The sequence below is a fragment of the Bubalus bubalis genome, chromosome 20 (genome assembly GCF_019923935.1).
Source record: "Bubalus bubalis isolate 160015118507 breed Murrah chromosome 20, NDDB_SH_1, whole genome shotgun sequence".
NCBI classification, from domain to species: Eukaryota; Metazoa; Chordata; class Mammalia; order Artiodactyla; family Bovidae; genus Bubalus; species Bubalus bubalis.
The window spans coordinates 34,230,960-34,254,416 of NC_059176.1; the positions used below are offsets into that span (position 1 = coordinate 34,230,960).

Genomic DNA, 23,457 nt, shown 5'->3' on the forward strand with positions numbered 1-23,457 from the left:
GGAGCTGGTCGTGGGGTTGGGAGAGCAGAGCAGTAGCAGGATATGAATGGAATTACAGTCAGAGGCCTTGTAAGGCTGACAAGTTTATGCTTACTCTGTGCACACTATGGAGCCGCTGGGAGGTTCTGAAGCCAGGAAATGTCGCAGTAAGACTTGTGTTTTGGAAAGATAATTCTGGTATGTTGTGAAGGGTTTATGTGGGAGAAATATGAGATGAGATGCAGGGACACTAATTAGAAAATTATTGCAAAAGGCATTTTAGGTCAGAGGCAGTGGAAAGAAAGAGATGAAGGTGTATTTCAGAGACAATAGAAAGGCAGGACTCTGAAGTGAAAATCTTTATACCTCACTACAGAATCTCTTTTATATATTCTAAGACAACTGTTGTGAGTTTTCTTCCCTTTGTCGAGGCAAACATTTCCTAGCCCTTTAACTGTTTCAATTTAGAGTTGCTCTGTCTTCCCTAGCATACTTTTTGTGAGTAATCTATCATTTTCCTCCTTTCAAATAAGGAGCCTAAATTAAAACTGAACTTCAAATTTAGACTCATCACCCCCCACCAACCACATAATGTACATCTAGTAATGTATTATAAAATGGCATTATCTTTTTAAAAGTCTTGTCATAATCTTTGAACTTGTGGTCAACCAGTACCCCCATATCTTTTTTTGCTTTAATAGTTGTTAGGCTACCTTTTAGCACTTAATTTGCATGGTTCCCATTTGTCCACATAATTTGATAATTTGACAGGCTGAATTAGTTGGGCAGGTGTCTGGGAAAATCCCTGGACAGTTATATTTTAAAATAGCTTATGCTGCTATATAAGTGAAAGTGATTCATGAATTACCACATCTATTAAGCTGTTTGGTAAACTGCTGGCATGGACTTCTTTAGAGTAAGCCATGGTTCAAAATATTTATCTTCAATTTGGAGTCCAAGACACCTAGCTCTGAAATACCGCCCCCCTCCCCAGCTATTTTACAGCAGAGCAATGTGTGGGGGAAATGGCCAATCTTACCTAAAAAAGTACTTTTAGACTTCATTTGATTTGTAGGTCATCAACAAGTTCACCTGCCATTTCCAATAAACCTGAGTCATCTATATAAATACAGGATGGTGAAAAAAACTAAAGATTTTCATTGATAAACTCATAATGTAACTTTCAGCATATCTTCCTCTCAGATATGCCTTAGTCCACTCATCTGTAAAGTACAGAAGACAGCAGTAAAAATAGCGATAATTCATGGGGGTCATTGTGAGGATTAATCATATTTATGAGATAATTAGAATTCTGCCAGTCTTATAAAAAGCATTATATAGTAAGCATAGTGTACATGTTTGTTAGCTAAGAAAGTGTCATCCTCTCCATCACTACCACAAACTTATACAGGCAACCTTCCCCAACCCCTTTCATAGTCTGTGTTCTCTAGCTTACCCTAATTTGAATAAAAATATTTGATCATCCCTCAGGAAACATCGGAGAAGGCAGCGGCACCCCACTCCAGTACTCTTGCCTGGAAAATCCCATGGACGGAGGAGCCTGGTAGGCTGCAGTCCATGGGGTCGCTAAGAGTCGGGCATGACTGAGCAACTTCACTTGAACTTTTCACTTTCATGCACTGGAGAAGGAAATGGCAACCCACTCCAGTGTTCTTGCCTGGAGAATCCCACAGACAGGGGAGCCTCGTGGGCTGCCGTCTATGGGGTCACACAGAGTCGGACATGACTGAAGCAACTTAGCAGCAGCAGCAGGAAACATTTATTAAGCACCTACTGCATTCCAGACACTGTGTTTAACTTGTGCTTATGCATGATTAAGATAGAATGATCTTTATGGAAAAGATTTAAAATCCAGTGGTTTTTTAAAATGCTTAAATCGTCAGTTATAGCATAGGCTATGTGAACAAATCAATGACTTCCAACCTGTGAAGTTATTGCAGTATCTGAGCACCGTATCTGTTTATATATTTTCTTTTAAAAATGGTTACTCGAAGTATGACTGTTGTATATGGTAGGAAGGTGGTGAACATCATGTGTTTTATCCTAAAAATAAGTCCTTAAAAATGTAGGCACTCTTGATCTGTTAGAAACAAATGAGAATTCTTGGGTGCTGAGGTGACTAGAATACAATGGGGATAGAGCCAAACCAATGTTGATAAATAATTATGGCCATATTTATTCATCATGGAAGTTATCTTTGCTAGACTGTTTCAGACATTGTCATCTCCAACCTTTTTTGCAAAGAGATAATAAGTAAATATCATAACCTTATCCACATTTAACTGAGCATATTTGACATACAGATCAATAGAATACCTTTTCTTATGTGTGCCTCCCAGCAACCCCCACAGAAACTAGAGGTCAAATAGCATTTTGAAAACATTGATTTTTTTTCACTGCCATACTATGGTCATTTTAAACACTTCCAATCATTCTTCATTGACAATACTATTATAAGTCAATTTACCTTGCAGTAACCTATACTTACTAAGCTGACCACTGAAATGGTCAGACTAGCTGTACAGCATTCTTTCCTACCTATATCCAGAGTCTAATTGTAATTTTTTCAAACACAGCAGAAAGTGAAGCTGGCATAAGATTGTATCTAATCACCATCCTAGCTCAGAGGAACTTAAACTATTTCTATTCAGGGACTTCCCTGGCGATCTGGTGGTTAAGATTCCACATTTCCAACGCAGGGGGTGCAAGTTTGATCTCTGGTCCGGAAGTAAGAGCCCACATGCCACGTGACACAGCACTCTCCCCACCCCCAGAAAAAAAGCTACTAAACTATTTCTATTCAGTACCACTCCCTTTTCTCCATCATCCCTCCTTCTCTTGGGATGATGGGTGTTCTGGAATATTGCAGGATTAAATTGCAGGGATAAATTGAAAAGGGCCAAATGAGGTCTGCACCTGCAGGCACAGAAGGGCACCACATCCTCTGGGACTGCACTGGGGGTTTCCCATGAAGGCCAGTGCTCCCCTGCCACTGGTGGGAAGGCAGCCCAGTTGAAAATTTGGCTTCGGACTTTGGACAGACCTCACTGGAGCAAAGCCTGGATGTTCTGCAATTATGATACAGTGTTCACAGAGCTTTTGAACACACCACAGAGTACCCTGCTGGAAGTAACTTGGCTGAGCCATCTTTCATTCCCATATGAATCCTACAGATTCACCACGTTTCTAAAAATCCTTATTTTCTCTCCTTCTCCCTCTCAAATGCATTGCCTCCATTTTTATGCTTTTGACACAGACATTTAAAATAATGCATCTAATAAAATCTATGCATTTGAAAATACTAAAGGCAGATTGGCAGGCTACTTCTGTTTCCTACTCTGTAAACTTGAGGACACATACCAGGAGCCCACTAACTGCTTGAACGGAGATACTTAAGGGAAAGAAGGGACGGGTTGAGAGGAGTGAAGAGTATAAGCAAGGAGAAGAAAAAAATGATTAGTATTTCAAACAGCTCTACAGTGGCTCAATTATGCATAGAGGCCTCCCATGGTTCATGGACCCTGGAATGAAGTTGTAAGGATTCGATTCCTCTTCTAGCGCTTGCTCGTGGAGTCACTCTCAACAGGTGATTTGATCTTTCTAGGTCTCAAGGATGTCCTCATGCACAGATGGGAATAACAACAGCTCTCTTTCTCATGAGTTGTTATGAAGATTAAACGAGTAAATATGTAACAGCATGAACATAATAAACACTCAAAAATGGAAACATTTCAACGAACTGTTAGAACTATTAATATATGTCAACTTGTTTTACAGACTCACATATTTACAACCCTCAGAAAATATATTTTACCAATCCTAAAATCGCCCAACAGTTAGGAAGTTAGACAAGTAATCTTGTTACAGTCTCATAAAGGGTAACTCGTAAGGTTTTGTAAATATTCAGACAAAAGACACTTTGGGACTGAGCTCAAGTTGCAACAGATGTAAAGACAAAGGAAAAGTTCTCAAGTTTAGGGAAGAAGGGTCAGAAACGGGTTGGAAAAGAGATTTCTAAGCTAAGCCAGAATCTTTTAATTCACCTTAAACTCAACCACTCTCTAAACAACTTCCATGTTGGCAGGTTATTTATTTATTTATTTTGCTTTTGTGTTTTTGTTGTTGTTGTTGTTGTTGTTGTTGCTGTTTATAATTCTATTGGAAGATATTTTTCATGGGAACATATTTCTGGGTAGAAATAGGAAATCATGGTAAAGCAGGTTTCACTTTGCTGAACTTATTGATTCAATAAAATACGTATGTACATCTGGCCAGGGCAAAGGGCACTCGGCAAGGAGTCAGGCCTGCTTCTTTGTAAACTGCCTTTCTTGGCCCTTTCAAATCCAACAGGGCTGAAAAGGAAAAAAAAAAGGGGGGGTGTTCTTTAGCTTCACACAAACTCAGCCATTTTGATGACAAGAAAGTAGTGTTGCTTCCCAACGTGTCTTTGTTCGAGTGATAGCAGGCCCATTGAAACCTCTGATGGAGCTCATTGAAAATAATAGGCCCCATTATCTTCCCTGGCAATGCTGCCATGAGAGCTTCAAACACTGAAATAATGACAGCACATATTGGACGTACAGTAGAAAGGCAGCGCGTGATTATGGGCAATTTCTGGCTCCCTTCTACACTCTGCGTCTGAGGAGGGGGCTGTGGGGTAAGATGGGAAGGCACAAAGGATGGGCATTTTGTCTCTGTGTCCTTTGAGGATGTTTATTATCTTTCAAACTTAAATGTTTTGTCTTAACATTTGTAAAAGTGAAATATCAATTTCAGAATCACTGAAGAAATTAGAGTTGGGGAGCAACAGCTTTTTTAATTTAGTATTGAAGTTCTGTCATATTTGGTTACCTGCGGAATTGGTATGAAATCTCTCTCCGAGAGACAGCAGAGGCAGTTAACACAGGGTGACCCGGGGCTCAGTCGATAGACAGTTCCTGGGAGACCACAAAGGCCTTCCTTTCCCCAGGTCAGCTCTCTTTGCAGTCCCTGGTATTCCCAGCAAATCTGATTTTCTAGAGTGCAGAGCAACAAATGGGAAGAGGGAGAAGCCTGGATCAGAGAAAAACATTGGCCCCCAGGAAAACACATGCGAGGTGTGAGAAATTACCAGAAGGAACACTCCCCTGAGGGCTCAATGAGAGCCAGGCAGGAAAGGGCTCCCCAGGGGGAGAACTAGCTCTGGTTCATTAGAAGTCGGGGGAGGAACCGGGGGAACCTTCCTTTTTGTCACTTGTTATAATCTCTGTGTTTTCAGAAATGAAATGTCTTAAAACCACCACCCAACACACACAGACGTTACTTTTTTCTCATCGGAAACAAGTCTAAGGAACACAGTGTGCCTTGTACATCACCCCGGAGGCTCCTATTTAATATCAGAACAAGATGGTCTCCCTGCTTCTCTCGTGCCTGACTAGATCTGGGGAGAGGCCTGTGGCAGTAACAGCGTCGTTCGGCCGCTGTGGAAAAATGAGAAGTGACAGGAAGGAAAAGGATATCTAATAGAAACTGCCCACAAATCTGTCCAGCAGATGAGGCTGGCAGTTACATTCCCCTAGTCCCAGGTAAGGAGCATTGAGAGGCAGCTATAAGGGCTTATTGGGACTTCCATCTGTATAAGGAGTAAACTTCCTCTCTCCACTCATCCTTCTGGCATATGCTTGTCTATATTCAGTCTGGCATGTGACTGCTACCTTCCAGGGACACATCCAGGTGGCAGTGCTAGTTACTGTGTTTGAGAGAGGTCCCCTTCGGGAGACATGCGCCAGTCTACCTTACCAGCAGTGCGATCGCACACGCACACACACTGATGCCACACGTGGCCCCCCTGTGTCACTCACGTTAAACCCCAGAGAGGCCTGAACCAGCGAAAGGCCGGTGAGTGTACTCTGGGCAGCTTGGTGTCTGCGTAGCAAAGTGCCAGCTGGGTCTCTACTTCCTGATGCAACCATTTCTGCAGCTCGACTACAAGCTCCTTCCAAGTGATGACGGTTCTGTCTCCATGTCTGGCACCTAATGGGTGCCCTGTAGATATTTTTTGAATTAAACTCTCAATCAAATATAAAAATCATTACTCCTAAAACTAAAATGTAAGATTTTAAGAAAAAAAAATAATAAATGTCTTGTTTATATTTTGAGCTTCTTAAATTATGTAATTTTTGCTTTTCTAAAATCTCTTTGAAGTAGAATTCAAGAACCAAATTTCATTATATTTATTAAACTCTATTTTAGTCCCTTCAGCTTTCTACACCAAAACACCAGAGACTTGATTTCTTAGAAACAACATAAATTCAGTTCTGGGGGCTGGGAAGATCAAGGTGTTGGCAGATTCTGTCTGGTGAGAGCCCTCTTCCTGGTTCATAGGTAGGGGCTTTTTGTTACTGTGTCCTCATATAGTAAAAAGGCTGAGGGAGCTCTCTGTAGTCTCTTTTATAAGGGCACAGACCTCATTCATGAAGGTTCTGCTTTGGGCACACAGATCTTCAGACCACAGCAGACTCCAAGTAAGTTGTTTTCTCTTCCCTTTGAATCTGGCAGGGTATTTTACTCTCTGATCATTTCACTGTTACAGGTGCTTTCCCGTGAATCATCTCTCTCAACAGCCATTTATCTTCTTGTCTACCATGCTTGTTTTGTTCTCTTATCATTTGGGGGGAGGGAAGTAATATTTATTTACTTATTTCCTTATTTACATGTTTGTTTATCCTTTAAACAAAAGGGCTGACCTGGTGAATTAGAAATCTCATAGTCAATAGGAAAAAAGTTACAAAAAGATTTCCAATATTCTGATATCTACAGTTTCTTAACATTGATTAAAGTTTAGTTCAAGAATAACTTAAATGGGATTGATGCTCATTTAAAACACAAATTGTAGGCTGTACCCCAAATCTTCTGAACTGGAAGCCTTAGGGACAGACTCCAGGAGTCCTGTATTTGCAGGAGTCTGTCCAGCTGGGAACATCCCAGATAGTTCTTATCCAAACAAGTGTATGAGAATAGTTAGATTTAAGCCTCCGAAAGCATACATGGACTCATGTTTCTGAGTGAAACTTCCGAATTATAACTTCCAAACAAAATAAGTAAGTTCTGTATCACCTCTCAAAAGCAATCTCTCAATATTGCACGGTTTTCTGTTCATAGTGTAAATAACAGTAGTGAAGAATTTTCCAAAGCCATAGGGTTTGTTTTAAGTGGCCAGAGGGAAGATAGGGCACAATGTATCAGAGAACATGTTTCCACTCCTAAGACATGTCTAGAACTGGCTGTGAATTAAAATCTGCTGAGTGTTCGGCAGTGTGGTCAGTTAATAGCACAAACAGAGCACTAACCTTTCAAAAAACAGTGCTTAGGGAACTTTTGAATGTCTCTTTCTGTTGTACCTAGGTTATTTGATCCTCTGAATGGACCAATTAAATAATTTTCAGTAATGATCATGTAATAACCAGCAATAGTCATTAATTTCTTGATTTATCTCTTATTATTAAAGCAAAGAAGTAACAACATAAAAAGAATACATTTTTATTTGTTGTCTATAAAATTCTAGTTTGATGATTTGGAAGGGTGGTCTTTAAATATATTACTCAACAGCTTGTGGGGAAAAAAAAGAATGTATTTCAACGTTAAGTGAGTTATTCAAATTTGTTCCATTATTTCATGTATAATCTAAAATTTGCACTTGCCAGCAATGTGCAGTTCATTTGTTTCACTCTTGCAAATTTTAAACACAGGTACAAACTTCAAATAGTCACGTAGACTAAGTGATTCATGGTCTCTGTCTTCATCTTACAGTCATGTGCACTCATTGTTCATCTAGTATTTAACCCTAGGAATATGTAGAACACAGCATTTTGAGACAAACTTGAAGGTTGTCAAACCATTGAAAACTGCTTTTGAACTAAACTTACGTAGCTCAGTCCACATGTATCAGGGGCTTCTGTGTGACAATTCTCTAAAGTAACTTTTATGTACAGTGTTTATTAAGGAATAAATAATGAAATATATGTATATATATGTGTGTATGTGTATATATATATATATATATACACATACACACATACATACACACACACACATAGGAAAAGACTCTGATGCTGGGAGGGATTGGGGGCAGGAGGAGAAGGGGACGACAGAGGATGAGATGGCTGGATGGCATCACCAACTCGATGGACATGAGTTTGAGTGAACTCTAGAAGATGGTGATGGACAGGGAGGCCTGGTGTGCTGCAATTCATGGGGTCGAAAAGAGTTGGACATGACTGAGCAACTGAACTGAACTGAACTGATATATATATATATACACACATATATGACCATCACCACATTTAGAACTCAACTATAATCTCAATGACTGTTTAGGAATTAAGTCAACAGAAAATTTTTTCAGTGGAATATTTTATCGTTCTACATTGTTTGAATTACTAATGTATGTGTGTGTTTAGCTATTCAGTCATGTCCGACTCTTTGCAACACCATGGACTGTAGGCCACCAGACTTCTGTGTCCATGAGATTATCCAGGCAAGAATACTGGAGTGGGTTGCTATTTCCTACTCCAGGGGATCTTCCCGACTCAGGGATTGAACCTGCATCTCCTGTGTTGGCAGGCAGATTCTTTACCACTGAGCCACCTGGCATGGTGGTTATGAAAAGCGGACAGTTTTTAAGGTTTTATAGTAATAAGTTTATAGTAAATACAATTTAAAATTCTCTGCAAACAGTGAACCTCTTTTTTGTCTGCACCTGGGGTACTTGATCACATTGCACAGCTGTGATTGGGTAGTGGAGAAAGTTCAGCATCTGTATTTGTCTCTCTTTGATGGATCCTGGTAGCTTGCATAAGTTCAGGCATTGAACTATATATCTCATCTTAGGAGGGGACTCTCTGCTTTCACTGGTTGTGTTCCATTGGATGGCGACCAAATGGTGCTGGTGGTGCTGGGCAACTCAGGCTTCCTTATTGATACCACTGAATGCAGACATTTGCAGAAATGCACTGAATGCATTTCTTTGCCTGAAAATAGTCACCTGGTTTTATACCATCCCAAGGTGAGTCAGTAATTTTCACTTGGCAGCTTCCCCGTATGTAAACCTGGAATCTGAAGTGAATAGCTACCTTCACCTTGGTGTTAATGTGAAATTAAGTACTGCATGCTTGTTAATGGTAACTAGGTAATGAACATGTAAAATGGTAGTACCATATATTTTGCATCAGTTAGAAATGGATTTGCCTGAAAGTAACAGAACATTTCTCTGTCATTTAAACAAGGAGGAGTTTATTTTTCCTGTATAATCTAAAAACCAGAGGTTAGCTAATGCTGGTGTTGGTCAGCAGCTCAGTGATGTAAGCAAGGGTCCATGTCGCCTGGATGGTCTTCATCTCCCTCTGAGGGTCACAGAAAACTGCAGCAGCACCAGCTGCCATACTGTGTTCTAGAACAAAGTAGGTAGGAAGAGGGAAACTGACATGAGATGTGTGTTTCCTTTTATCCAGAAAGCTAATATTTCCCTAGAAACTTACATAGCAGACTTTCTTTCAGATCTCACTGGACAGAAGTTTTTATATAACTATGGCTAGGAGTTTTTAAAGTAACAGAAGGGACTGTCGAGAATGGCTTTAGCCAATCATTTCATTATCTCGGGTTGGACATATGTGTGTTTGTGTGCTCAGATGATAAGTTGTGTCCAACTACTTGCTACCCTATGGACTGTAGCCCTCCAGGTTCCTCTGTCCATGGGATTTTCCAGGCAAGAATACTGCAGTGGGTTCCCATTCCCTTCTCCAGGGGATCTTCCTGACCCAGGATTGAACACACAACTCCTGCATATCCTACATTGGCAGATGGGTTCTTTACCACTGTGCCACCTGGGAAGCCCAGAGTTGGGCATATTCCACCCTGAACAAAACAATGAGCCAGAAAATATGCTAAGAGGGGTTCATGTCTTCCACATACATTCTGGAAACGTTATGAGGAGTGAGATTTTAGAAGGAGAGAAGAGCAATATGCCACTGTTTGCACTGGACTTGTGCACCTGTGTGTGGTGATAGTGATGGTGGGAGTTTAACCTTTTTCTTCCTTGATTACTAACTGCCTAGTTTGGGAAAGGACTGGCAAAAATTCATCTGGTATGTGACGTCTTCAAAGTGATGGATTATTTTAGAGTCAGCCAATTTTGATGCTGCCCTGTGGAAATCCCTGCTTTTCTGGCTTTGCCAAGACAGAGTAATGACCACCGTCTATCTTTGCAAGAGCGGGAGCTTTAGCTGACTTTCCAATCTGTCTCATACTTTATTCTTTGAGTTTTGATACTGAAAGAAGGTATTCTGTATCATCAGTGTGAAGTGCCTATTGGAATGAGAGTTCTAAGAGTAATAATTACAGTGTATGGTAGAGAAGCTCATTTGGTCTGAGAGGCTTCTGACTTATGTCTTCTCCCTTAATTATGGGATCAACGCACTATGGCATTCCTGTTGTTTCTTGTGACCCACCGTTTCTTTTACATGGCGACACGTGGCATACTTAAATAGGGTATTCATTCCATCATCTGCTTGACTACAGTCCTAGCGTCCCTTCCCTCTCCTCTCAGTAATTGCTCTGCTTACTTCCCATTCCGAAAGTGACTAGAACCTAGTGCTCCGACTCCCTGCTTATTTATAAAGTCAGTGTTTACTTTATTGAATCCATCAGTGTTTAAAAAGGAAAAGAGGAGGACATCAGTGACCCAACTAATGACAAGAGGTCGCAATTTACAACTGCAGCTTGCCAAGTAATTTTGTTAATATCAGCTTCTGAAATGCAAGGAAAAGTTGCTTTTAAAGCCTTTGGTCACATGGCAGGAATACAATCCTATATGAAGCTAATATTTTTTTTTCTGCATACACAGTAGAGCGTGGATTGTTTACAGTTCATCAGAATGCCTCAGGGTTATATTGCTGCCAACCAACAGATTTCTTTAAGATTGCAATAGATACTACATATTTTACTATAGTAAATTTCTCATTTCTTACTATAGTCACATAAAAGTGAAAGGTCCTTCAAATTAGCTGGAGGACACTTAGTAATAATTTACATTTACCACAATAATGATAGCTCCATCCTATTTTTTTTATTGATTATACAGATACCCTCAAGATTTTATTTGCAATCTTGATGGAAGTTTTCACTTTATTAGGTTTCTATGGCTTGCCTTCTGGATTCAAACAGAAGCCATTTAGAAGCTGTCTTTGTTTCTGTTTTTGTTTTTTTTTTTTTCAGCCCATCAAAGTAAAATCATTCTATTCTTGGCTATTCTTCCAAATCCGATTCTTTGCCTTGTGGTCCATTTGGAATTAACATGCATTGAACTGTCAATTCCACATAAATTAGTAGGTTTTTAAAATTACTGTGCATCACTTGCTCAGATACTGTGGTTTATCTGAATTCAGGTGAGGTCAAACTTTACTACAAATCCATATTAGGGAGCCTGAGTTGATAAGTTAAAAGTAAAAGCAGCAAGACTTTTTCTTCTTAAAACTTGTCAGTATTAATTGAATAAATACAAGTTATTAGAGACTCAATATTTCAGAAAGATGGCTGTCATAACAAAATATGATACACTGGGTGGATTAAATAAAAGAAATTCATTTTCTCACAGTTCTGGAGTCCAGAAGTCCAGATCAGGATGCTAGCATGTTCTGGTTCTGGTAAGAACTTCCTTTCTGGCTTGCAGACAGCTGCCATCTTGCTGTGATCTTCCTTTCAAGGAGAGACAGAGAGCAAGCTCTGTGGAGTCTCTTCTTATCAGAGAATTAATCCAATCCTAAGGGTCCCATCCTCTTGACCTGTTTACCTCTCAAAGACCCCCATCTACAAATGCCATCATATTGGGGGTTAAGACATCCACATACGAATTTAGGGGATATATAATTTAACCAGTAATACTGACTAAAATATATCCTCCAGCAAAAAAATTTAATACTGCTAATTTTGATAGACCAAAAAAAAAAAAAGTGTAAATGTCAGTTGAATTAGCAAAAAAGAAAAATAAATCTTCAGATGCTAAAAACAAAGATCTTTAAACAAAGAAGGCAAATTTACACAAAAGTTGACTAGAGTAGGTTATTGTCCAACTAACATAATAGATTGGATTTTAGACGCCCCCCCATCAGAGAAAGAACATGAAGCTCTGGACCCAGATAAAGCAAAGTGTTGGCACTATGATGTACACATAAGTCTAAGAACTTGGAAGGGTGGACTAGAAAAGAAAATCATGGTAGACTTAAATAGTAGACTTAAAAAATATAAGGATATGTTTGTACTCTGTAAAATAAATCTGAGGAAATTACCAGATAAAAGCAAGAGAAATAAAAATATAGAAAATATGCAAAGGAGTTTAATAAACAAATAAAATAAGGTTGTTCAACATGCCACTAATAGGATTCCAGAAAGAAAAAAATAAATAGGTAATAAATTTTGAAAATTTGCACCTAGGTACACTATGGACCGAATGCGTAATGCCAAAGATAAGAGTAAACCTGAGAAGCTAATAGGCAGAGCATAGTCAAAGGACCATTTGACTGACTACAAACTCTTCAACTACAGTAACAGGGGTCAGATGACAATGGAATGATATCCTCAAATTGCTGAGAAAAATTATCTTTGAGACTAGAAATTTATATTTAGTTAACCTAGCCTTCAAACCGGAGAAGGCAATGGCACCCCACTCCAGTACTCTTGCTTGGAAAATCCCATGGGCAGAGGAGCCTGATAGGCTGCAATCCATGGGGTTGCTAAGAGTTGGACACGACTGAGCGACTTCACTTTCACTTTCATGCATTGGAGAAGGAAATGGCAACCCACTCCAGTGTTCTTGCCTGGAGAATCCCAGGGATGGGGGAGCCTCGTGGGCTGCCGTCTATGGGGTCGCACAGAGTCGGACACAACTGAAGTGACTTAGCATAGCATAGCCTTCAAACAGAAGCCCAAACTGATATTAATGAATACACTTCTGGAAGAAAGTACATTATCTTGTAAGTAAAACAGGAGATGCAATAAGCAAAGGAATGAATTATATTTCTTATATACTTTTCTGTATGTTTGAAATGTTTCATGATTAAAAATAAAAATTTATAAACACCTTTTTAACTCATGATGGAAGCATGGTTTTCTGACTCCCCACCCCCACTCTTTCTCTCTCTTTCTACTTTTCTGAAGAACTTAAAACTTATGCAAGACCGCTGAACCATTATGCAGTATAAGAATAATATCTAGGATCTGTGAACTTTCAAGAATATTTGTTACTTGTATACAGCTTTACTGTCTCCAAAATATTTTTTAAAATGCAGCCAAATTTTTAAATGTTTATTAAACTGTTTATCACACAAAATATTGACAACTTCATTAAACATTAAATTCTATGAAAATTCCAGTTTGTAAGAAACATTTTAGATTATTTTTACTTTTAAGGAATTCCTGAAATTCCAAGTTGATAAATAAGAAATTAAGAATCTGCTTACAATTCAGGAGACCTGGGTTCAATTCCTGGGTTGGGAAGATCCCCTGGAGAGGACAATGGCAACCTATTCCAATATTCTTGCCTGGAGAATCCCATGGAAAGAGGAGCCTGGTGGGCTACAATCCATGGGGTCGCAGAGTTGAACATAACTGAGTGACTAACACGTTCCCTTTCAAATAGCTCTTATAGCAAAAGTATTTTTAGAAAATCTTACAAAACAGTTTACCTTCTGAATGCTTCTCTTAACATGGGATATGAGTTTATTAATATGCTTGATATATAGAATATGGTCTCCAAAAATAGAGGAATAGGGTCCATGATGATTCTTCAGTGGCCTCCTTACCAGGAATATCCATTGTGCAACATGTAGAAAGTATGGATGGATTTGGTCCAACAGCTATGCCTTTTACCCTAACTCATTTTCTTCTTCTTATGGCTATCACGAGAATAATGTTTATTGAGTTATCATATGTCAGATACTGTGCCCAGAGTTCCAAGTGCTCTAACTCCTTTAATCCTCATGACAGCAGTGGGAAATAGGCTCAATTATCTTTAGTTTAAAGATATGGAAATTGCAACTTGGAGAGTTATGTAACTTGCCAAAAATCCCACTGATAGAAAAGTGTTGAAAAGAGTTAGGAAATGAGGCTTTCTGTGACTTCGATGTCTTGCTCCTGCCCCTTATGCTATGCTGACCTCACAATCTCTACAGAAAGTAAGAATATTGTTGGCAGGCCTAATATTTGCCAAATGAATTCAGTTCACTTTCATTATCACTTCTAAAGCACTGGACAGAAAAAATTCGTATAGTGATGGTTTGAAATTTCTAGTGATGACCAGAAGGCAAGGCCTTTAAGGGTCCCAAGCACTACAATATTAGAGTGGATTATGGAGATTTTTTTGGTCCCTCTCCACCCTGCATCTAATCAAAATATTAAAAATGCTAAACTGTAAAATTAAGGATAAGATAGTCAGAGTCCAATTTTTTTCTGATGATGATTGTTTTTTTCTGAAATATCACACATCAGATTATTTTCAAGAGTCTTTTTTTTTCTTTTAAAGTACCGTAATTTGCTGGTGTCTTAAGTATAAGGGTTTCCCCGGTGGCTCAGTCTGTCTGCAATATAGGAGACCTGGGTCTGGAAGATTTCCTGGAGGAGGGCATGGCAACCCATTCCAGTATTCTTGCAGAGAGTTCCATGGGCAGAGGAGCCTGGTGGGCTACAGTCCATGGGATCGCAAAGAGTTGGACATGACTGAGCAAAACCACTTGCACTGTCACTTAAGTATAAACTTGGTCTGTGTGATGGTTAATTTTATGTGTTAACTTGCGAGGCATTTTTGGATGAGATGAACATGTATATTTAGTTGGGGAACTGTGAGTAAAGCACATTGCCCTCCATTATGTAGATGAGACTTATCTAATCATTGAATGCCCAAATAGAACAGGAAGAGTGGCCTCCCTGTTCAGGAAGGAATTCTCCAGCCGAGTGCCTTCAGATTTCACCTGCACCTTCATCTCTTAGGTCTCCAATTTGGGGGTCCACACTGCAGATTTTGACTTGCCAGCTTCCATAATCACAGGAACCAATTCCTTTATAACACATCTCTTTATATATATACACACATCCTATCGGTTCTCTTTCTCTGGAGAATCCTGAATAATACAGTCTGTCTACTGGGTAATCCATGTTTCCAAAAAGCCTACTCTCAGTCATGTATCCTAAATCTGCCTTTTTTTGTTTTGTTTTCTTCCAATTAGCTACACTGGGTCTTCTTTGAGGTGCATGGGCTTTCTCTACTTGGGGCACATGGGCGCTTCTCTAGTTATGGCATGAGGGCTTCTCTTGTTGGGGTGCAAGGCACCCCTCTGAGCATTTCCTAAAAGTGCAACCCACCTGCTTCTGGGTTTTCATATCAATTTCAAGCTCATAAGAGACTTGTTTCCTACTTTTTAATATAGCAGCTATTTAACTGTAAGATCCTCCTACATTTCACAAGTATGTAGGGCTCAGTAGTTGCAGTACTCAGGCTTAGTTGCATGTGGGATCTTAGTTCCCTGGATCAGGGATCAAACCCTCATAGCCTGCATAAGAAGGTGGATTCTCAACCACTGGACCACCAGGGAAGTCCCTGTATTTTCTCTTTTAATGTTAATGTTTGAATTTGAAGTCTCAGTATGGTTGCAGAGCATGAAGTTGAGTATTTACTAAGAAAACTGAAGTTTCTCCCTCTTCCATCTATGGTTCTGAGGACATACTCCACAATTTGTCTTTTTCCTCAGGTCTTCTAATGAAATTTAACTTTAGTAACGTAAGTGTGAACATGGGCTTTGGAATTAGTCCTTAGTTTCTGTCCCAACATCCTGTGCCCTTAAGCAAGTCACTTTGAGCCCCACTACCCACACTGGCAAAATATGAAGCTCAAAAGAGATATTGTTTGTAAGGATGTTTTATAAGGTGGTGCTAATGCAGGTATTCGATAAATATTGATTATTTAGATTATTATAGATATTATATTATTAAACATGTAAGCATGTATGTAATTCCTCACCTTAGAGCCATAGATTTTAGCCATTGGTAAGTGAAAGTGAAGTCACTCAGTCGTGTCTGACTCTTTGTGACCCCATGGACTATATATAGCCTATGAGGTTCCTCCATCCATGGAATTTTCCAGGCAAGCGTACTGGAGTGGGTTGCCGTTTCCTTCTCCAGGGGATCTTCCCGACCCAGGGATTGAACCCGGGTCTCTGGCATTGCAAGCAGACGATTTTACGGTCTGAGCCACTAGGGAAGCTCAGCCATTGGTAAAGATGGATCTAAAAATAACTAATTAAAGGGTCCTTTAAAGCAGTCCTATGGACCCACAGTGGAAGGCACTTAAGATTCTGCATATTAACTAAGAGACCCTGAATATGAACTGGGCATAGATATTGCTTTTCAACTATCCCCTGTACCAAGTAAGGCAGCAGTCTTCAAACAACTTAAAACTCGAGAGTAACATGTGACTCCTTGTTCTCCAGCTACCATTTTAGTTAGCTCCACTGCTGAACACTCACGGCTATTCTTTTCTTGCCTGCTCTCCAGCTACTGAAGACTCTGTGGGTGGCTGTGCTTGATGCCATCGTTCCCTTTCCTCATCTCCTCCCTCAACTGGTCTCACAAATACAAGTTTGGTCACTGCCTAAAAGGCACCCTCTGAGCATTTCCTAAGAGCGCAACCCACCTGCTTGTGGTTTTTCATATCATTCTCAAGCTCATGAGAGGCATGTTTCCTACTTTTTAGTATACCAGCTATTCAAAGAGTTCCCACTGATTCCATGAGATCCTCCTACCTTTTGCCAGGAAAACATCAGAGCATACAGTACAAGGTACCTGTAAAATTTCTTTTTTTGTGTCCAGATTTTTTTTAATGTAAAAACAACTTCAGCTTAAAAAAATTAAATTCCAAAGCCAGCAAGTTCTAGCACTGAGGATTTTCGTCTATTCTCAAGAACAGGGAAATCAAGGGAGTTTCCATTTTAAACCATTTAAGAATCCTGTGCTTTCTGAGTGGAAGCCTTGAGAGCCATGACTTATTTTGTGTTTGCCTCAGTGTTTGGTTCTCAGAGACGAGGGTCAAAATGACTTTCAAAAGGCTGGCTTTCCCCAGGGGCTACTTTTTACGTAGAAGCCCTCATCTCATAAACAATTGAATTAGTTCACATTAACCACTATCAATGGCAAAAGTACACAAAACCTAAAGAAATCGCCTAAAATAATGTTTTTGAACCAGCTGCTAAATTAAGTAACGTATTTGTTTTATTGCACATTTGCATAATAGGGCAAACTAGAAACTCTCTGTAACAGATGTGCTGGTGGCAGGGAGATTTGATTACTGGCTTCTGTTATTAATCACTGCACGAATCTTAAATGATTTGTTTCTACAGTTTGATCAATTTACATCTCAGAACGTACATTTATGTACACAATGTAGAGATGAAGCATCTGTTCACACCTTTCTGGAGGCATCGATATATTTATGGAAATTGAAGTTTTGTTAAACCAAGGCACAGGAAACTTTGGTCAAAGACTGACAACTTTTGGAAAGATCCCATTATTTATTCCTCATCAAGCTAGTTAATAGAAAACCATTTTAGTACATTATGTTCTGATGTCTATTGTCTCTTTCATGGAAACAAACAAAATATATGCTATTTGAAGCTCACAGGATTTGAACCATGGACATTTCTATTTCCTACAAATCACTTCAGAATTTTGAAGAATTAGAGAGTACCATGGTATAATTGAGAACTACTGTATAGAGTTTTGAAAATAATCCTTCTCTTTTTAATTTTATATTTGACATTTCATAATCCTATATCTTTGATTTCCATCAGCATTTTAAATAAGTATAATACATTTTAAGATGGCATGCTTAAATGAAAAAAAAAAAGTAAAAATATAAACAGTATAAATACTGTTTCATTAATTTCCAATTACACATGATGAATGTATTGGTTCTACACATAAATGTTTCTCCAATAAGTCAAAGCACTAGATAATATGATTTTTTTCAGTTGTGAGTATTGCAGTTATTTTGTAAGCAAAATTTTTTTAAATAGTTAAAATACCCATAGAATGAAGCTAACATTTCAGCCTATTGATTCCAGGGGCTGATTTATATTATAAGGATTTGCCATTTGGATTCTAACATTTCTGTTAATATTTTTAACATTTTCATATATGCAAGCTTGATAAATTTTGACCTCTTCCAAAATCACAATAACAACTGATATGGAAGAGGAAGCTTTGGGGATTTTGTTTCTCATACTATTCTGTTTTCCTAGTTTGGCCTCCTATTTCTATATGGTGAGAAATTAAAAAAAAAAAAAGGAAAAAATAAAAGAACTCAGGACTGAAATTAAATGCATCATTTCTGAAAACTGGATGAAATTTCAGATACAGGCTTTGTTTTTAATGCATAGGAAAAAATTAAAATGTATATATTTTTCTCAGTCAGAGGCAAGACTGTTATGGTTGCAACCTCTGCCTTTTTATAGTTCATCCTGGGAGCTAATGAAGCATTGCATATTGGTTTCAAATTCAAAGCATATGTAGTCACTGAGGCTTTTTTTTCTTTGTACAGCATGATTTCAAAAGGAGCCCCAAATGTGGTCATCTTAGAAAATGTAATTTGGTCGAGCACTAAAGAACTTTTTCCCAGATGACAAAAACCTTCCCCTTTGAGTTGCCAGTGAGAATACAAACTGGCTGTGAAGTACACTCACAACTCTCTGTGAATGATGTACAGGAGCTGATGAAAATATATTAAAGGACTGGGATGTCAAGGCCATGAAGGGCATTGGGCAAATTTGGATAAATGTGTCCAGGTTTCACTGAATCAGAATCAGAAGTGAGTTAGAGGACAATGTAAAAAGATGTCGAAGAGGATAATATAATCCAGACAACAAACTTAACAGTGTTACATACCCAGAGCCATCTCCCAAGTCATTAACGCCGCTGCCGAGGGTGCCTGCCAAAGAGCCAGATGTCATTCTGTCACATCTTGGCATTTGATGGTTGTCATTTATAAGAGAGAATCGAGCGAGGACTGTAATTAGGTGTGTGCTGAATGGAACCCTTCCTTCCGACTCCTTTGGGGGCTTTTTCTAGTCTTGAACACATGGAGAGTGGAGTAGGGGAACTGATCTGCCCTTCAGACTCCTGAACATCCCTGTGTTTTTTCCTCTGGGGGAAATGTATGGTTTATAGTTTTATTTCATTTTTTCCCCCACACATTAAGCATTTATTACACTCTTTGGAGGTGACAAAAACATGTTCCTGGACCACCCCCCATCCCAAAAAAAAGAACACCTGCACTCCAGTGGAAGAATTGTCATGTAAACAGATCAGTTACAACTATATCATGGCAAGTGCTATGTTAAGGAAATTGGTTTAAAAATGGTGTTGCGGGAGTGTAAAGAGTGGAACAACAGCTCTTTGGAGATTTGGGAAAGGGCTCCACAGAGGAGGAGATATTAAAGGATGAGCAAGCATTTGGCAGGTGGGTGAAGGAGGGGGTGAGCATTCTAGCAGAAGAAATCACGTGTAGACAAGTGATTATGAAATCATTTATGGAAAGGTCTGCTGTTCTCTGGGATTGGTGAGGATTTGTACATGATAAGAATCTGAGGCACATAGACATTCTAGAGGAGAGTCGATCGAGTGAGGCAGAGAGGGGAAAACTGCCTATTGAATCCTTCCTTAATTCCTGCCTTTTTTTTTTTTTTGAAGAATAGTTAAAGAAGGTAAGTATCAATTCATGGTAATATTCCTAAAACTTTGATAATAATAAAAAAGCTAACATCTGAGTGCCTTGTATTCAGAATTATGCTAGTTGTTACCACGACTGTATGAAACAGATTTTATTTTTATTTTCATTTTACAAAGGAGGTAAAGGCAGATTAGAGGTGCTAACTAGCATATTTAGGTTCATCTCACAGGCAGTTAGTTAGCAAAGAGAGTGGGAATCCGGAAAGCCTGTGGCTTTGCTCCCACTGCACAAGGCATTCCTCCGAAGAGTTGTATGCTCAGTGAGTATGGGCTGTCCTCATGTTGGCTAGAGAAAGAATCTTTTAGGTAGAGAGAATGTGACCTAGCATAGGCATCCAGAATTACAACCCGCTTTTCTTTTTCTTTTTGGCTACACTATGCGTGGCATTCCTGGACCAGGGGCACCAGGGGGACCAGGAATCAAACCTGTGTGCCCCCTGCAGTGGAATTGCGGAGTCTTAACCACTGGACCACCAGAGAAGTCCCATCAATCTACTTTTCTAGATTAAATCTAGAAATGGTAGTGAGAAATAAATTTTTTAAATTAAGACAGAAAATTATCTGCCTCATCCCCAAATACCTTCAACAGGTGCCTGGAGACATTGCCCAAATCAAAGGACACTTTTTTAAGCTTTCAAAATATACTTAGAAATATATAGAGATGCTTATTATATAGTTCAAATGGGGGGATGTAAAACTTTATATGTGATATGGTTTTCAAATTTTAAAGGGGTAAATATGAATCAGAAATACATATAAAGTATTATATGCCAAGATAATATTAAACATTATCTGAATGTTAGGATTGCAAGTGATTCTTTAAATGTTTGCATCTTTCTCCCATTAACAGGTAGAACTTGTGCAAACAGAAAATAAAACATCAAGGAAGAGTGAGTGCGTGTGAAGGAACATACACAAGGTCAGAAGGAACTTCAAGAACCATCAGAGCAGCAGCCCATGAATTCACCTGAGAAGGGCCGAGTCTTCCTGCAAATCAGCTGAGGAATGAGGTACCGTCTGCCATGGGGACACATTAGTTTCACTGGGAGCATCCTTAATGGCCTTGGTCCCTCTATGCTTTAAAACTTTGAGTCAACTCTTCTAGTTGACTCCCAGGAGTCACCCATTCCACCAGGAGGAAAATTTGAAGCTGAGGTGACAACTGGCTTCAACAATAAAATTATCTCACATAAAAAAGCCCCCCTCCCCAAGGAAAAAGGAGTCCAGTAGTCCTGGATATCCTAGAAGAACCCTAGTCTGCGTGCCTTTCTAATCCACTCCAACTTTCTGCTCAGCACCGAGGCTGCTATAGCCATCCCAATTACCATGTTCAGGCAGGGTGTTCAGAGGCACAGACGTGGGTCCACTCTTTCTTACGGCTTTAAGAATGGAACAACCTTCCTGAAAGGTTGTTGGGAGCTACCTTCTCATATTTTGTCATGTCCACATAGGGAAGTTTTTGAATTGAATGAATTGGGTTTTTTGAAAGTTCGGTTTCCATTTAACTTCCTGTTGGATGTGGGCTATGTCATGTGTGTGTTCAATCGCTCAGTCATGCCCGACCCTTTGCAACTTCAAGAACTGTAGCCTGCTAGGCTGTCTATCCATGGAATTTCCCAGGCAAGATTACTGGAGTGGGTTGCCATTTCCTTCTCCAGGGGATCTTCCCCGACCCAGAGATAAAACTGGCATTTCCTGCATTGGCAGGTGGATTCTTTACCACTGGGCCACCAGAGCGGCACTAAACAGCACTAATATACTTCTTGGAGGCCCAATTTTTGAAGCAATGGACTAAATAGACATGTGCCCATCTTGTTAGAGAAAAACAGGAGGGCAAGGATCCTATTCTCTGAACCAGCGAGGCTATAGTCACTGTGCTGAAAGCTCAGTAGGCAATTTCTCTCCTATGCTGTATCAGGTATAGAAGGTGATAGGATTGGATAAACAAACCTTTGCCACTAAATTTTACTGAAACAATGAACCTCTTATTCTCAAAATATCTGCACACAGTTAGTTGGGTTTAACATAAGGTTTCTGACCCAGTCCTGCTGCCTACAGTTCTAAAGGCAGCTGATGAAAACTTGGGACTGAGATTGGGCTTGAAGGAAGTGACAGGATGGACTTCAAGAAAGTGGAAGTATCGACTTGGACATGAATGAACCTCCTTTATCAGTGGACCAAGATATTTCCTAGCTGTACAAGCAGCTCCATCCCAAAATGTATGGTCTTCCTGTTCTTTTAGAATTGTTTCTGTTCAAACGCCAACATTGTGTCACAGGAGGGGGCAGTGTTCCCCAAACTATGAAATTTATTTTTTTTATCCATCTGGGTGTGCCCATGTATTCAGATTGACCTCTAGCTATACAACGTGAGTCACCATCTTGGCCAGATTGTTGCCTTTGATAATGAATGGAGCCTAATGGTGTTTCTTAATCAAGCAAGCATTATGCCAGACTAGATCCTGTAGCAGTTAGAGCTCCTTGACACTGCAGAGGAGCAGGTCACATTGCTGCCAGTGCAGCAGAAAGCTGTGCTGGGGAGGGTCATCTGCGGTGTCACCAATGACTGGCTGATGGAGACCTGGGGCGTCCCTAAACCTCATTCCTCTGCAGCCCTCTCCCAAGCCACCATAAACAAATAGCATCCAAATAGAGAACAAAGTATTTCCTTGGTAAAAACAAATCATTGCTTCCAGCCAGTATCTGAGTCTTAAAAGAGCAGAATTCTAATATTCTTAAAGCTCAAAGGGTTAACTTAAAGCAGCCACATCAGGTTGCACAATGAAAGGTTGTTGATTTCTCTTCCATCCTGCTACTTCAACCGTGTTCAAGAAAGTGTCATTTCTTCTCTGGGTTACTCCCAACTGCCTTCTAACTCCATACTCTTGTCAGTCCATTTCTTATAGAGCAATCAATGTTCTCAAAAAAATTTAAACCAGGAGGTCATGTCACTTTCCTGCTTAAACTCCTGTAATGTCTTCCCTTTTACTTAAAAGGAAATCTGAGCTCCTCCCCAAGGCCCTCAAAGCCTCACACATCCCGGGCCCATATACCTCTCCAAGATCATCTTTCCCCACCTCCCCTTTTGCCAACAGATGCAGCCACGTAACCTTCTATTCATTCCCAGAAAAAAACTTAAGGTCATTCTCACATGCCAAGTTTTGCAGAAGCTCTTTACTCTGCCTAAATGTACCCTAACTGCCCTGCTCCCAACACTGTCTGCATGTTCATTTCATCAAGTTCCAGCCTATCATTTCCTCAAAAAATCTATTCCTAACCATTCTATGCAAAATTAGTCTCCGGCTTGTTTCCTTAATGATTTGTAATTTTTTTTTTTTTTTTGTCCTTGTCCTTATTTCTATAGTTAGAATGTAAGCTCTTGAGTCAGGGTGCCATGTCTGCCTTGTTCTTTTTTGTGTCCTCAGTCTTTGACAGGATGTGACTTAGAAGTCATCAATGAATATTTATTGAATGGCTAAATGTATCAGTGAATCAGGAGAGAAGTAGGAGGTAAAATTCTACCTCCTCTAAAGAATATTTTCTAACTGTGCTACCCAAAGTCATCATCATGGTCTTTTCTCCCTGGTCTCTCTTTTGCATTATTAAGTTAGTTGCATATGTGCTCAGCCACGTCTGACTCTTTGTGACTCTGTGG

General features: G+C 39.6%; 1 long non-coding RNA gene across 1 annotated transcript; it reads right to left on the reverse strand.

Moving 5' to 3' along the window:
- Positions 1–9,249: 9,249 nt before the first annotated feature.
- LOC123330821 lies at positions 9,250–11,726 on the reverse strand. Its single transcript, XR_006547010.2, has 2 exons — positions 11,628–11,726; positions 9,250–9,427 (listed from the first exon to the last, which is right to left on the reverse strand). It is a non-coding gene; the product is annotated as an uncharacterized LOC123330821 (long non-coding RNA).
- Positions 11,727–23,457: the final 11,731 nt, after the last annotated feature.